The sequence below is a fragment of the Gorilla gorilla genome, chromosome 17 (assembly GCF_029281585.2).
Source record: "Gorilla gorilla gorilla isolate KB3781 chromosome 17, NHGRI_mGorGor1-v2.1_pri, whole genome shotgun sequence".
In the NCBI taxonomy this organism is placed as follows: Eukaryota; Metazoa; Chordata; class Mammalia; order Primates; family Hominidae; genus Gorilla; species Gorilla gorilla.
This window is the reverse complement of record NC_073241.2, coordinates 87,238,596-87,251,706: the sequence shown is the minus strand read 5'-3', so window position 1 is coordinate 87,251,706 and position 13,111 is coordinate 87,238,596. Positions and strand designations below refer to the sequence as shown.

At 42.8% G+C, this 13,111-nt stretch overlaps 1 long non-coding RNA gene across 1 annotated transcript; it reads right to left on the bottom strand.

Annotated features, from left to right (window-relative positions):
- Nucleotides 1-5,253: 5,253 nt before the first annotated feature.
- On the bottom strand, nt 5,254-12,597 carry LOC129528289 (uncharacterized). The gene is made up of 4 exons (XR_008673526.1): nt 12,538-12,597; nt 12,347-12,406; nt 11,074-11,220; nt 5,254-6,113 (listed from the first exon to the last, which is right to left on the bottom strand). It is a non-coding gene; the product is annotated as an uncharacterized lncRNA (long non-coding RNA).
- Nucleotides 12,598-13,111: the final 514 nt, after the last annotated feature.

The window sequence follows — 13,111 nt, the reverse complement described above, 5'->3', positions numbered from 1 at the left end:
TGGCCCATTTTCTAGATCTTCTATAAAGAAGAGTTCTACACCCAGCATGGGCTCTGGCTTCTGGCTTCCCTTGAGATTCATGTGTTGTTGTACATATTAGTACTTCCTTCATTTTTACTGATGAATAGTATCCGGTGGTTGGAATGGACAGTATAGGTAGGCCACAATTTGTTTATGCATTTTTTGGTGGACAGATCTCTGGGTTGTTTTCAGTTTTAAGCTACAGTGAATAAAGCTGCTACAAATATCTTTGTACGTGGTATTGTGTGGATATTTGTTTCCATGGACCTTGAGCACCTATAAGTGTAATGACTGGTTGGTTCATACAGTAGGTGCATATTTAACTTTATAAGAAAGTATCTAGTTCCCAAAATGGTTGTACCATTTTTTAATTCCTACCAGCAATGTACCCTTAAACTTCTGATAGTTTCAACCAAACTCCTCTTCAAGATAACTTTACTAACATTCTCCAAAAGTAAATAAGAATTTCTACGTACCACACTCTCACTAACATTGTAGATTCTCAATGTTTTTCATCTTTGCCAATCTAATCATTGAAACATGCTGAGTCACTGTTTAGAAATGCATTTACGTAATCACTTGAGAATGACAGTATCTCTTCATGCATGTACTCGCACTTGTATTTTGCCCTCTTTGAATTTTTCATATCCTTTGCCCATTTTTCAGAAGTGTTACTCATGCTTTTCTCAGAGCTTTCTCTACATTAGTACTATTATTGCCAATATTCATTATATATATATAAATCTTTGGTCTGGCTGGAAGGTATTCTGATATAAGGGGTGAGATAGGAGAATAGAGGAAGCACTCTCCAGCAGGCCTGAGGCCTGGTCCTGCCAGAAGACAGTCACATCCTGAGAAGTTGAGCTTCAATTTACCTTGCCTTGCAGCAAACATTTAAGAAAGTCCTGGAGCTGTTTTGAACAAGTTGCTTAGACCTGATGAATACTAGGCACATAGCCAGGGTCTCCAGAACAGGTAGGAGAGTCCAGGTAGGGCACAAAGACCCCCAAGAACAGGCGGGTGTACGCTTCTCTTACTAGGAGATTGGTATTCCAGGCACCTGTGTTCTCATGGGACGTGCAGGGGCCTGGGAGCCGCCACCTGGGCGCCCTCAATCCACTTTGTGTGGGCATGATTTTCAGACACTTTTCAGTATCCCCTGCTGTTAAAGAAACTTTATATCCTTGGCTACATTTGTTGGCATCTTTATATCAAGCATATCACCCTCCCACGTTGGAGCCCGCTGAACTTTTTTCTCCAAATAGCTAGTTAACTGTCCATTGATGCCATGTATTAAAGAAGATATCTTTCCCTCCTGGTTCTAATACCCATTCTGAAGCTCTATTCCATTGGCCTGTTTATTACCACAATACCCCTATTTTTATATGAGTTTGCTTTCTAATAAATTGTAATTGCTAGTAGGGCAAGTCCTTTCCATTACCCTTTTTTCAGAATATTCCTGAATGTATTGTTCTTGCATGTTTGCTCTTCCAGATATACCCTACTGTAAAAGCAATACTTGGAGAACCTTTCCCTGGAGGACACAGGAAACATCTATATTTGGTTGGTAATAAACTCGTAAGCTCTGGAACACAGCGGACTCTTTGGTCAATGCTGCTGTGCTAGGCTTGGGCAAAACTAGGTCATGGCTGACAAGGTCAGGCCTAAGACCTGGCATGCAGATAGGGAGGACACTTTGTGGAAGGAGATCAGTTCTGCATTTGATGGTTTCTCTGAGAAATCATCGTGGGCTGGAAAGAATAGGAATTCTATGTTCTAAGTCCCGGGCGAGGGTCCGGTAGAGGAGTCAGGAAGCTAAGTTTATAGAAGTGAAGAACTTGAGCACAGAGTTCTTGGCAAGAAGGATGTGGACACAAAGATGTCGCAAGGTTTGGGTTTTTTTTAAAGAGTAAATCTCGAAATGTGGGCTGTGTAAAAAAACATGAAGACAGAATGGGATTTAGTATTGACAAAAGGCAGTGAAGACAAGTGCTTCCAGTTCACAAATGGGCTGTGTTTATGCCAGATTATGATCCTTAACAAGGTGCTTTGGGGCCCATCTTATTTTCCCATAAAAATGGTATTTGCAGCTGGGTGCGGCGGCTCACACGTGTAATCCCAGCACTTTGGAAGGCTGAGTAGATCACCTGAGGTCAGGCGTTCGAGACCAGCCTGGCCAAAATGGCAAAACCCCATCTCTACTAAAAATACAAAAATTAATGGGGCATGATGGCACAGACCTGTAGTCCCAGCTACTCGGGAGGCTGAGGCATGAGAATCACTTGAACCTGGGAGGCGGAGGTTGCAGTGAGCCGAGATTTGTACCACTGCACTCCAGCCTGGGCAACAGAGTGAGACTCTGTCTCACACACACAAAAAAAAGAAATACAGGTCCTGACCAATTCTTCACACTCAGTTTTAGAAACAAATTAAAATAAACACCATAATTGACAAGGAGCAGAGTCCGGGTTTCTTGGTGACAACAAACACAAGTCAACTCTGGCAAACTGAAGTAGGAAACACTATGTATGGAAAGGGTGTATGAAATTAATGAGAACATTGAAGAGCATGGCTTGGAAATGGGTTGAGAATAAAAGGAGCACCAGCAGCCGAGAACACTGCCAAAATCCACAGAGAGGGACCATCTGCTAGGCCACTGCCACTGCCTCACAGCCCCACCCCCAGACGTTCCCCCACGGGCCACTGAACACCTGCTGCCTTGGCAGGGGTCAATCTTCACTGTATCTTTGTATCACTTCTTGAGAGTCAGAGTCCTGGGTGGAGAACATGATTGGCCAGGTCTAAGCTCATCTCTCATCACCAGGGAGTAGTGAGAGGGAACCTCTGCCTCCCTTCTCCTCACATCATGGGGTGCAGCACCTACTTGCCTGATATTTCGACATTGCTGCTGAGGAGGAGGGGTATTTGGATGCAAGATAACAAAAACAAATGAGGGAACAACAACAACAAAATGCAACTGCAAAAAAAAAAAAAAAAAGAAAAAAAGAAAGAAAGAAAGAGAAAAAGAAGAAAAACCTACTTATTACCACACAGTGCAAAGCTTTCTAAAGTGTTCATAAAGCAAAGAAGGCAACACAGTACCCAACCGTCACAAGCCATTTCTAAACTGCACTGAACAAAGTGTGTTTGGGCACAGTTCAGCCCAGCCACACATCCTGCAGGTTTCCTTACAAACACTGAAGATCCTGCTCATAACATCCTGATTTCTTCTGTCATTGATCATTTACAGTATTAACTACGGGGATGATGGCAAAGTCATAGATGGGTTTTTAAAAATCCATATTTCAAAACTTTTATATCCAGGTGTCTGTGGTTTTCTTTAAAATAGCCACCTTGTGAAGTTACATACTCTTAGTTCCAACACATTAGGCCATTACTCAAAACTCCTCTCTGAGACATGCCTTTAAAAAATTGCCTTCAGGCAAGGCAAGGTGGCTTCCACCTGTAATCCTAGCACTTTGGGAGGCTGAGGTGGGAGGGTCTCTTGAGTCCAGGAGTTTAAGACCAGCCTGAGCAACATAGCGAGACTTCATCTCTACAAAAAAATCAAAAAAGAAAAATTAGCCTGGTGAGGTGGTACACACCAGGTGGTTTCAATTACTCAGGAGGCCGAGGTGGGAGGATCACTTGGTCCCAGGAGGTGGAGGCTGCAGTGAGCTGTGATCTTACCTCTGCACTCCAGCCTGGGTGACAGGAGTGAAACCCTTTCTCAAAATAAATAAATAAAAATTATAAATTATAAATTGCTTATGAAATTATCCAAAAATTTTTTAAAAATTTATACCAATGCTAAAAGAGACAAGGTCACAGGGTACTGTCTTACACTGCAGCGGGGGTGCAAGGCTGTGCCAGTAAATTATTGATAAATTGAAAAAATAGAAACAAATTTACACATCTCTGAATGGGAGAATTGTTAAATTACTGTTCACATGTTGCATAATAAGCTGCTATTCGAAAAGGTCTTCAAGAAACTTCAATAAAATGGGAATATACTAATTTAACACTGTTGTTAAATGAAAAAGGCTGCCTATCATCTTAGCTTTGATAAAGGTAGATGTACAAGAGTACACAGTAACAACAACAACAACAACAACAAAGGCTGAAAGGAAACACAATCTTTACAGTGACTATCATTGGGTACTGATGAATTTTCTTTTCTTTTTTTTTCTTTTATTTTTTTGACAGAGGGTCTCACTCTGTCACCCAGGCTGGAGTGCAGGTGTGCGATCTCGGCTCACTGCAGCCTCGACCTCCCAGGCTCAAAGGGTCCTCTCACCTCAGCCTCCCAACTAGCTGGGACCACAGGCATACACCACGATACCCGGCTGGGTCTTCATTTTTAAAGGCTTCTGTGTCATGTGAAACTTATACTAAACAAATGTGTATGGTTTAATCTGTCTTGTTATAAAGGCCTCAGCCATAAACCTTGTGGTGAGTGAGGAAAAAAATCTTTTCCTCCCCTACAGTATTCATGATGCAATCTAGAGTCCAACACATTGCCTGGCACACAGTAATGACTCAGCAAATGGTGTCATCAGTGTTACAGTAATTCTTACAGAGAGATTAGCGGGGCCAGCTTCATGGCTGTGCAACCTGTGTAGTCACTCATGCTGCAGGCTGCATACTCAGGAGAGCACTGCTGTGGGTTTGTTTTTTTGTTTGTTTTGAAACAGAGTCTTGCTCTGTCACCCAGGCTGGTGTGTAGTGGTGTGATCTTGGCTCACTGAAACCCCCGCCTCCCTGGTTCAAGCAGTTCTCCTGCTTCAGCCTCCCAGTAGCTGGGACTACAAGCACGTGCCACCATGCCCGGCTAATTTTTTGTATTTTTAGTAGAGACGGGGTTTCACCATGTTGGTCAGGCTGGTCTCAAACTCCTAGCCTCAAGTCATCTGCCCGCTTCAGCCTCCCAAAGTCCTGGGATGACAGGCGTGAGCCCCCATGCCTGGCTTCTGCCCATGGTTTAAGGCTCTGCTGTCATCATCTTGAAAGTCTTAGTGCTTTCCTAACCAGGGACTCCCCATTTTCACTTTGTACTTAGCTCTGTGAGTGGCAAAGCTGATCCTGAGGATTACAGTATTGGAAATCCATTCGCAGGCAAACTTCTGGCTTCACAGCTCTGGTCGAGCTTCCTGGTATGCTCTTTTCTTGTAAGTATGGTCTTAGTTTGCATTTCCCCAAAAGAAGGTCCGGAAGGAAGGATGTGGGTATAAATAATTTATTTGGGAGATAATCTCAGAAAGCATAATGAGGAAGTAGGGCAGGGATAGAGGGCAGGAGGGAAGTTCATGAAGGGTACATTAACGAGAGAGTCACTGGGGTGGGCAACTGGGGATCAGATCTGCTGAGGAGCCTCTGAGTCACCAGGGAACACATACCCCAGAATCATGACATCAAGGAAGCAGTGAAGAATCAGGAGCATTTATCCACCCATTCCCGACCCACACTCCTTAAGCATTGCTCCTGGGGAATGAAGCCCCCAGTGCTTTTGGCCTGCCCCAGGTGTGGTTCTGAAGCCCTCTGGCAAAAAAAAGTCTCAGAAGCCAGGCCCAGCACAGTGGCTCATGCCTGTAATCCTAGCACTTTAAGAGACCAAAACAAGCAGATCGTTTGAGTCCAGGAGTTCAAGAACAGCCTAGGCAACATGGTGAAACCTCATCTCTACTAAAAATACAAAAATTAGCCAGGCATGGTGGCATGTGCCTGTAGTCCATGCTACTTGGGGGGCCGATGCAGGAGGATCACTTGAACCTGGGACGTCAAGGCTACAGTGAGTGGAGATCGCACCACTGCACTTCAGCCTTGGTGACAAAGTGAGACCATGTCTCAAAAAAACAAAAACAAACAAAAAGACTCAGAAGCTGGAGAATGGAAGCCACTGAGATGATGGAAAATACACCCCAATACATGTTTGGTCTTGGATTTCTTCTCCAACTTCAAAACACACTACGTATCCAAATATCGTGATCTGGTAGAAGTTACTCTCAGTTGAAAGGTAGGATGGTTGGGTCTTAGTTCTGATTCTGCTGTGTGAGCAAGTCAGGTCCTCCATTTCCCTGGGCCTCTTGTCCCATCTGTGAAAACAGAATTGAATGACATCTAAATTCCTTCTACTCTCAATGTTCTATTCTAATTCATTTCTGTAACCAAGAATGTTGAGCTTGGGGGAGGAAAAGTGCCAATCCACCAAACAAGTAACTCATTAAAATAGAAGAGTCTCATTAATTTTTTTCTGAAGAACTGAATTCTTTAAAATAGGGAAGCATATTGAATAGGAGAGCAGGAGCAGCTGTTCTGTTTTTCTCTGAGGATAGAATGAAAGGGACTGGACTTAAACTGTGCCAAAAGGGATTTATTTAAATTAGACATTAAGCAAGTTGTGAGACAATGCAACGTGTTACCCAAGGAGACGTTGGAACCAGCTCACTAGAGACAATTTTTAAAGAATTGTTTTATTTTTGTTCTTCAAACTGTACATGTATGTTTCTATCCAGTGTTTTGTATGTACATTTCATCTCATCATAAAATGAGAAGGTACAGTGAGGTCTTTCTAGGAGAAAATGGCAGATAGGAGGCACTTGTTCACCACCAACCACCATCTCCAACCTATAGCCATGGCAGACATTACTAATTAATTGCTGCTTTCTTCCTGTCCCAGCTCAAGCAAAGCCTCATCATTTATCTCAACACCGTGATCCAGGTATCCACTATCAATCAATCAAAGTTGGCCAGTGTGGTAGAAACCTTCATGTCTCACATGACTATGGGGTCTCTCCCCATGACGGTTATGACTATTTCACTTGCATTCATGGCTGACTCCAAACCATTTGTACATATGAAAAGATTATGCTCCTAAGTCTCCTCAAATGTAACAGTTACAGTGCTCCTGCCTGGGAACTTTAGCATGTTAAGAATTATCTGTTCTTATTAAAACATAGATTCCAGAATCCCACCCCTAGAGAGTTTGATGATTATGGGAAGAGGCCCAGAACCTCCATTCTCCAGAATGATTCTGTGTGACTGATGGATCCAGTGATTACTCTCTGGGAGGCAATGCCACCAAAGGAAGGCAGGAGTTGCTGTACAGGTTCAGGGACCTGTGTGGGAAATAAATGTCCTACATTTGCATCTCAGTTCTAGCTCATTCTGTTCAGTCTCATCCGGAGTCCAGCTTCCAGGCTGGCCCTAGGCTCTAACATATCTTTCTTGCACAGAAACAAGCCCTTCTTGGTTGGCTCCAGGCTGTCTCTCCACGTGGGATTCAGGTTAAATTGAAACTGCAGGAAGCTCTCTGTTGTTTATTACCTGCTCAGCAGGCCAAGACACTTTGCTCTTCACTTTTCTGTGGCTTTTCTCTTAACCATCTCAGATATTTCAGATCCATATGACTGACCTGTCCCTGGACTTTTCTATTGTATGATTTTCCTTTTCTTTACTCACACTTGCCTTTTTTACAGAAGGACAACAATCAGTTTCACACTTTGTTTCCCCAGGCTTCTACAGATTCATGTCTACTCATCTCTTTAACAAAGAAGGCTGACAACAAGGATCATATTCAAAATATTTGAAAACTGCTCAGAGCGAAGTAAAATATAGACACCTGGCACAGACCCTAACCAGTCAGAACAGGCATCAGCTCTGATTAGCCAGTACAGCTGCACGCATCCCACCTGGTGTGGAAAGCTGACTAATGCCCTGTTGTCCTAGTCCCCAGAAGCTGTGAGTGTTACCTTATATAGCAAAGGGACTTTGCAGGTGTGATTAAGTTGAGCTTGAGGTCAAGCCATCATCCTGGATTATCCAAGTCTTAAATGTAATCATAAGTGTCCTTACAAGAGGAGGGCAGAGGGAGATTTGACCATATAAGACAGAAGACATACAACTATAGAAGCAAGATGCTTCACGGCCACTTTGAATATGGAGGAAGGGGACCTGAGCCAAGGGATGTAGGTGGCATCTAGAAGTAAAAAAGGCAAGGAAATAGATTCTCCCTTAGAGCTTCCAGAAAGAACCAGCCCTACCAACACTTTGACTTTCATCCAATAAAACTAATTTCAAACTGACTTCCAGAACTGTGAGAGAATAAATGTGTGTTGTTTTAAGCCACTAAGTTTGTGATAATTTGTAACAGCAGCCCCAGGAAACCAGTGCCTCTGGGAATATCAGAGTGGAGACGGTCAAGGGAGGGCTGGAGGCATGAGGACAGTTGGCCATCACACACCCTGGCTGAGCTGAACTGTGGACCCCAGAGCAACATGGAGCCAGGGAGAGGCAGGCATACAGAGTCTGAGATCTGCTGGGAAGACAAGGCAAGACAAGTCCAAGAGTAAGATGCAGCCAGAAAAGTACTTATGGCCAGAGTCAAAGCAAAACTGTAATCAAGTCCTATACATATCCTCTATGTCACTAAACAACGCTTTAGAATGTCTAGGGCAAAACTCATGTGCTCAAGTTACTGCTGAGTGCAAAGGCTTGCCCCCACCTTGTTGGTAATGGGGAGTAAAGAAAAAAAGTCTACTCTATTCCCCTCTAAGAGTCCTGTCCCCTTCTCATGGTGCATCCAGAAATCCTCTAGCACCTGTAGGGTCCTTCACTGGTACCATGTGAGCTGGCTTTGCACTCTCTGAAACGACTGTGTCTATTGGGTGCCTTGTGGGCTCTTCTGGGATTCCCACTGCTAAAAGCCACCCTGATGATCTTTTGCCTCTGGAAGATACTGGCCTAAGGATAGATATATAGATCAATGGAATAGGATTGAGAGTCCAGAAACAAATCTTTATATTTATGGTTAATTAATTTTTGACAAGGTCACAAAGACAATTCAATGGAGAAAGAAGAGTCTTTGCAACAAATGGTGCTAGGACAACTGCATAACCACATGCTAAAGAATGAATTTTCAACTCCATCTCACGCTGTATACAAAAATTAACACAAAATGGATCATAGACCTGTATGTAAAAGATAAAACTATAAAACACTTAAAAGAAAACATGAGCATAAATCTTCATGACTTTGGAGTAGCCAATGGTTTCTTAGATGTGATGCCTAAAGCACAAGCAACCGAAGAAAAATAGTTAAGTTGGACTCCTTCAAAATTAAAAATGTGTGTGCTTCAAAGGACACTACCAAGAAAGTGAAAGGACACCCCACAGAATGGAAGAAAATATTTGCACATTGTCTACTGACTAGGAATTTGTATCCAGAACATACATGGAATTCTTACAATTTAACAATTTTTAAAAAACAATTTAAAAATGAGCAAGGGATTTAAACAGACATTTCTTCTAAGAAGATATATAAATAGCCTGTAAGCACATGAAAAGATGCTCAGCATCATTAGTCATTAGAAAAATATAAATTAAACTCACAATTTTACACTCATGAGGATAGCTAAGATGAAAAAGACAGAAAATAAAAAGTATTGGTGAGGATGGGGATAAATTGTACTCTTATACATTGCTAGTGGGAATGTAAATGGTGCAGCCATGGTGGAGAACAGCTGAGCAGTTCCTCAAATGACTTTCCCTCTTACTCCATGTTCCCACGTGGGGGACAACCATCACTGTAATACTTCCGGTATCTTTCTCCATTCACTTCCCCCCAAGACACACACACACACAAATGAGACAGACAGACATGGGCTGGGGATGGAGGCTTCTTCCCTTCTGACCGGGGGCTTTGCCTCTCTTATCGTGGGAGTGAACCTGGCCTGGGAAGGAGATGAATTATAATGGAAAACGGAGAGGGAAAAAATACAGAAGACCACCCAATAGTGGCCTCCCCAGGCCTGTTTTCTATTTAGGCATTCACTTTCCTCCCAAGGGCCTCTGTGTCGTGGGGCCAAATTCTGTTCTTTGCTAAATGGCCTAGGATTTCCTCTTGGTATCACAGGCTTCAAAGTCTCCTGGTGCGTCACACTCAACTTCCTGTCCCCCGGCCAGATTTCTGTCCTGACAGCAGGGTGTTTCCTGGGCCCTCTCACTGCCTGCCTCCCTCAGCTTTGAGAGGCTGACTGGCCTGTGGACCATTTCCTCGACCTGTACTTCCTCTCCAGTGTCTCTGAGCCCACCTACTCACCTGGTCACAGTTCCTGCTTCCTGCCAGTGCCCTGAGTCTAGTGACTGCAGCCCCTCCTCTGGTCACTTCCTCCCACGAGGTTCTGCCTTGGAACCAGTGGTCCTGGCCTCTCCCTGTGTCTCCCCAGTCCCCTTCTCTGCAAAGCCCTGGCAGGAGGAACTAGGACAAAGGGACTAAATGGGAAGAGCTAAGAACTCTGGGAGACAAAAGGAACCTTTGTTTTCATCTGCTCCCTGCTTCTGGCCAGCCCCTTTGCAGAGCTGTGCCATCCACCATCATGTTCACATTCACCCCCTGATCCACAGCACATGGCCTGGCCTTCCCTGCCATCTGTCCAGCAGCAGAACTGCCTGGCTGTGCTCATTGCAGACTGTAAATAAACCAGTAGTCTCCACTTCTGAGGGAAAACCAGAGCACAGAAATTATGTTAATTCCATTCCTAACCCATTTACATGCATATATTAATATGAATCATGTTACTGCTCCAGCTGTTTCATTATTACAAATACTCTTTGGTGATAAAACCATCAGGTACAAAAAACAAACAGCTCTCCTTCTAGCCTCCGCCCTTTCACAACTGCCAACTCAATCTTGTTTAACTCTACCAGAAAATCTGCTATAGCCATTAGGAATTTAAAGCCCCCCAATAATTTAGTTTCTTTCAAATGGATATTAACTGTCATGTTCCAAGGAAAATGTCAGAAACAACAGGCTATGGTAGCTGGTTGGTGCTGGAAGTTATTTTAGAAGAACTTGAATCCCAAGCACACAAGTTCATATGCTCACTAAGATCAATGCATGTCACACTCTAATGAGTGTTGGATCTTACATAATCGTTGAGCAGATGGGCTGTAGCCATGATTTTGTGCAAATGTAAATTATCCTCTAAATGAGATGTGCTTGAAAAAGATACACCAGGCTCAAATTTCCAAACACAGAAGGGAAAAAACAACTCACCAAAGCCCCATTATTTACTCAGCTGGTTTTGAATGCAAGTCTTCTAGCCAATGTTTTGAAAAATCTATCCCACAGTCTTAAGAAAAGGGAGAAGTCAAGGGCTCTGCACATTTCATCTTCCTTTCCCAGCCTCCAACAGCAAGGCATCTGCGGAGAGAGAGGAATTTTGCTATTTACTGGGTACAGTCCAGGAAGGTTCACATTCTAATCCTTTTTTTTCTTTAATATATTTTAAATGGAGGTGTAATTAACACACAATGAAACGTGTAGCCCTTAGATGTTTCAAACAAATAAACTTTGACAATTGTAAATGTCCATGTAACCAACACTCAAAACAAGATATAGAACATTTTCATCATGCCAGAAAAGTTTCCATCCCTACCCTCAACCGGGAAACTGCTGATTTTCTTTCTGTTACTATAGAATCAGTTGTGTCTGTTTTAGAATTTCATGTATGTAGAAGCATACAGTAAGAACTCTTTTGCTTTTAGCTCCTTTCATTCAAATAATGTCTTTGAGATTCATTCAGCTTGTTGCATGTATTTATAGTTTGCTTTTTTAAAAAAATTGCTGAATATATTTCATTGTTCCATGAATGTATTCTATTACTGGAATTAGAATCCAATGATGGAATGTATTTCATTATTCCATTATTCCACTGAATAGACTAAAATGTGTTTATCCATTTACCTATATCTGGACATTTGGATTATTTCCAGTTGTTGGTGCTAATTCAATGGGGAAAGGAAAGCCTTTTTAACAATATTGCTGGAACAACTGGATATATGTGTGGAAAAAAATGAGCTCCAATCCCTATCTCACTCCGTTTATCAAAGTTAATTCAAAATAGATCATACACCTAAATGTAATAACCACAGCCACAAAATTACTCAAATAAAGCATAATAACTTCATGACCTTGGGGTGGGCAGAGTCCTTGGACAGAACACAAAAAGCACTAACCATAAGAAAAATTGGATTTTATCAAAATGTAAAATTTCAGCTCATGAAAAGAGGTGACAAACCACTGGCTGGGAAAAAATGCTTGGAACATATATATTTGACAAATGACTTGTATCTAAAATATATAAAGAATGCTTTTAGGCTTTAATTACATCTCAATTTTTAAAGAATGCATACACGCCAACAATAAAAAGACGAACAACGCAATTTAAAATGGCAAAAAAAACCTCAACAGACACTTCACAAAGATGCACAAATGGCCAATAAATCCACAAGAAAATGCTCAAAATCTCTAATAGTCCAATTTTTACCAATTCTTGTTTAAAATTCATCTGGTCAGCTGTTCAAAGCGTTCCCATTTCCCCATCACACTGGAAGATATAAAATGCCATATAGAAGCAGATTTTGTTATGTGAAGACTTAGTTCTCCAGCCCCCTCAGATTGCGTGCTTTCTGCTTAGTAATTGCAAGGCATTTTCTAGAATTGCTGAGGTGAACGTACCTGCAGCTGCCAGAACCTATCTTCGTGTCATCTCGTGCTGCAAGAAGGAAAAACTCTGAGAGCTGGTAGCTTCGGGCCATGCGTGGGAAAAGAAGGGGGTGGCTTGTGGGCTGTAGGCAGGGCAGGTCAGCCTAGAAGGGAGGGAAATTGCGTAGGGATTTTATCAGGTACCTGCATACAATCCGCCCTATCCAGTGAAGTTCAAGTTTAGTGCAGCTTTTATAAGCAGAATAAAATCAGAATCTCCAAAGGGTTCAGTTTTCATCACTAACCATTTGAAAGAGAAAACATTAGCCTCCAGGCTTCTTTCAGGGGCTGGACTTTAGCTTTTCTAAAGAATAGCAACGTTTAGGCCGGGCGCGGTGGCTCACGCCTGTAATCCCAGCACTTTGGGAGGCTGAGGCGGGCGATCACGAGATCAGGAGATCGAGACCATCCTGGCTAACACGGTGAAACCCCGTCTCTGCTAAAAATACAAAAAATTAGCCAGGTGTGGTGGCTGGCGCCTGTAGTCCCAGCTACTTGAGAGGTTGAGCCAGGAGAATGGCGTGAACCCAGGAGGCGGAGCTTGCAG